The sequence below is a fragment of the Triticum urartu genome, chromosome 5 (genome assembly GCF_003073215.2).
Source record: "Triticum urartu cultivar G1812 chromosome 5, Tu2.1, whole genome shotgun sequence".
NCBI classification, from domain to species: domain Eukaryota; kingdom Viridiplantae; phylum Streptophyta; class Magnoliopsida; order Poales; family Poaceae; genus Triticum; species Triticum urartu.
Window position 1 is genome coordinate 224,021,813 of NC_053026.1, and position 2,936 is coordinate 224,024,748.

The following is a 2,936-nucleotide window of genomic DNA, read 5'->3' on the forward strand; positions in this document are numbered from 1 at the left end:
TAGAGTACTCTACACATGAAACTGCCACACGAGCGTCTGGGCTGCGCTTGGCTCTTTGCCTCTTCGGGAAGTCAAACAATGATGGAGTACTACTGCAGTGGAGGAGTACTACAGTATGCTTCTGGCCATCTGACACCGATTGAACTGCTGCATGTCCACCGCGTGCGGGAGGGAGAGCGTGTAGTGAAGGAAAGCTTCTCCTAGTCCTACCAGCCACCACGCTCATGGGCGAGGGAGGGACGCAGCTTCATTGACTTACTGCTCCTGCCTTTGTGTGTATGACATGTGGGCCCAACAGGTGGGTGGCCCACCTGTCATGCAGCCAAAGGTAGGTGCGCGAGGGAGAGGGCGTTGTAGTAATCAAACTTCTCGGTCTTGTACGAGTTGACGCGACACATCAAAGCACTGCACTTGATATATTTCAATAATTTGCGTTTACCGATGCATTAATTACAACGCATCCATGCATGTCATGACTCTCCTTTTGATACTTGCATGTGTTGATTTAATGCACCTTGAAGTAGTATGAATATGTGACGGTAAAGCTTTGTAATGCCTCGACCCTAATAAAGTGAGAGATGGTTGTGCACGAGGAGGAAGAGATAATGCAGACGGAATAGGACTCGGCGATGGAGCTCTCTATGGTCTCGATGGACCTCAACTTGCTCCACTGCCCCTTGTGCCTCCGCCCCTTGAAGCCTCCAGTGTAAGAGGTTCGAATACACCTCATTCGTTCGGCTGATCGAGCAAGGTGCAGGTTTCTTAATTGATGTGCTGTTCGATTGATTTGTGCATTGCAAGGGAGGGCACCTGGCCTGCGCGGACTGCCGCATCGAGCACCCCGGGAATAAGAGGTAGTGCCAGAAGTGCGAGCGCGGTGGTGGCTTCGACGTGCGGAACACGGCGGTGGACGCCGTCCTCTCCTCGGTGAGGGTGGAGTGCTCGCACAAAGGCTATAGGCTCTATGTCACTTACCACAAGCTCGCCGATCACCAGAGCGTGTGTCCGCTTGCACCCTGCAAATACCCCGTGCCCGTCTGTGGCTACGAAGGCCCGCCGCCGGCGCTCTCCAACCACATCAGCAGCGTGCATCCCATGCCCATGCACAGGATCCAGTACGACAAGGTGCTCCAGCTGCAAGTGCCACTGTCGGAGCCACGGCTCTTGCTATTCGTGGAGGAGGACGGTCGCGCATTTTTCTTGGTCGGTGGTGTGCTCGACATTGGTGCACCCATCGCCGTGTCGGTCGTCTGCATCAGAGCGGGGTCGTCCCCACTGCCGCACTATGTGGCCAAGCTATGGGCGAACGGCCCACCGGGGGAGCCCAAAGACAGGACCGACGCCGTCAAGGTGGAAATGAAGGTGACAAGTAGCAAGGATCCCGGCGACGTCGCCGTGCGCGAGCTGTTCTTCTTCACAGTTCCGCCCAAGCTGCTGGTGGGGCTAAGCTGGTGTCCCTCCACATTCAGATTGACAAGCTCATGTCCTAAATGATTCAACAATGCCTTCTGTTTATCTTAGTAATATGCTAATATAGGGGTTAGCTCGGTTTACTTTAGCTTAAGAGATGGTGGGCTTTGGTGGGGATGCAGCAATTACTTCAACATCAGATTAGCAGGTAAAGTAATTTTCAATAGTCAAACGAATATTTTGTGTCTGTTGGATATAAAGATCCTTTGTCTAAGAAGTATAACAACTTATAGGAAGTAAGTATAACAGCTTATATGCTTGTTTGTTCAGGAAGTGTTGCATACTTGTGCGAGTTGACATGACACATCGAAGTAGTACTACTCCCTCCGATCCTAATTTCTCTGCGCATAAGGATGGTCATAGTGGGAGTAACATAGGTGATAGCATCACACTTATCTAGACAAAATAGATGATGTGGCATGTAATATATGAAGAAAGAGAGGCATGTGGTAACATAGCTAGTTACTGTAACATCACACATATCGAAAAAAGATGAGTCTACAACCTAATCAATGGGGTAATGCATGACACAACACATATGTTACTACCCACTGTGGGGTAGTAACGTAGACTAGTAACATGTGCATGTTACTACTCTAAGTTACTCCACACTGTGACTAGTCTAAGTCGAGGCACGTATACCAAGGAGGGCCTGGTTGTGTCTATACTTGGACAACTCACCCGACTGTAGGCGCACTAGGCAGACGAAGCTCTTGTCGTGTTGGTGCCGTATGCGGCTCGTACATTAACCAAAACCTCGCGCCTCCATCTTAGCCTCCTCATTTTAAACTTATCTATCTCAAGGCCAAGGAGCAACGTGAAACCTATGATAGAGCCAATTGGATGGTTGAGAACACTACAATTCGTAGCTACATATGCGTGTGTGAGAGAGGATGAGTGCGTGTGTGCACCTCTTCTCTTCCTGTATAACGTACTAAACTCAGAGTACAAGTGTATGTGGGTGGCATTGACCTAGGGAGCTAGAGATGGTGTGTGCGAGAAGTCCCGAGAGATAGGTGTGTGCGTGGGAAAGAGGGAGAGAGATGATATGCGTCAATGTAATGCGTGTGAAAAAAAGACTAGTCCATAGCTCGCCACGAGGCTATTGATGTCGGACACCCCAATAACCATAAGATATGTATCCGACGGTGCCAGTTATTGCACGTACACGACAGTAGAAAAATAAGTACTACCATGGCATATGCTACACCACGGCCGAGAACACGTGCCCACGTTACGCCATCCGAGAATAGTGCCACACTTCGAAACTAGAACCGTCAATAAATTTTGAGCTTGCGTCTCGTCACATTCCAAATTACTACCACGCTATATTTAATTGCAAACCTGTTCACACCGATCACAACCTAAACAGTTTCTCACTTAGGAGCGTATTAGCAGTACTCGGTTATAAATACTATTGTATTATGCCAAGATGACTGCACATTCCTCCTCAACTCCTCATCCAC

The 2,936-nt window shown here is 49.3% G+C and overlaps 1 pseudogene; it reads left to right on the top strand.

Annotated features, from left to right (window-relative positions):
* Nucleotides 1-293: 293 nt before the first annotated feature.
* LOC125509385 lies at nt 294-1,490 on the top strand (annotated as a pseudogene).
* Nucleotides 1,491-2,936: the final 1,446 nt, after the last annotated feature.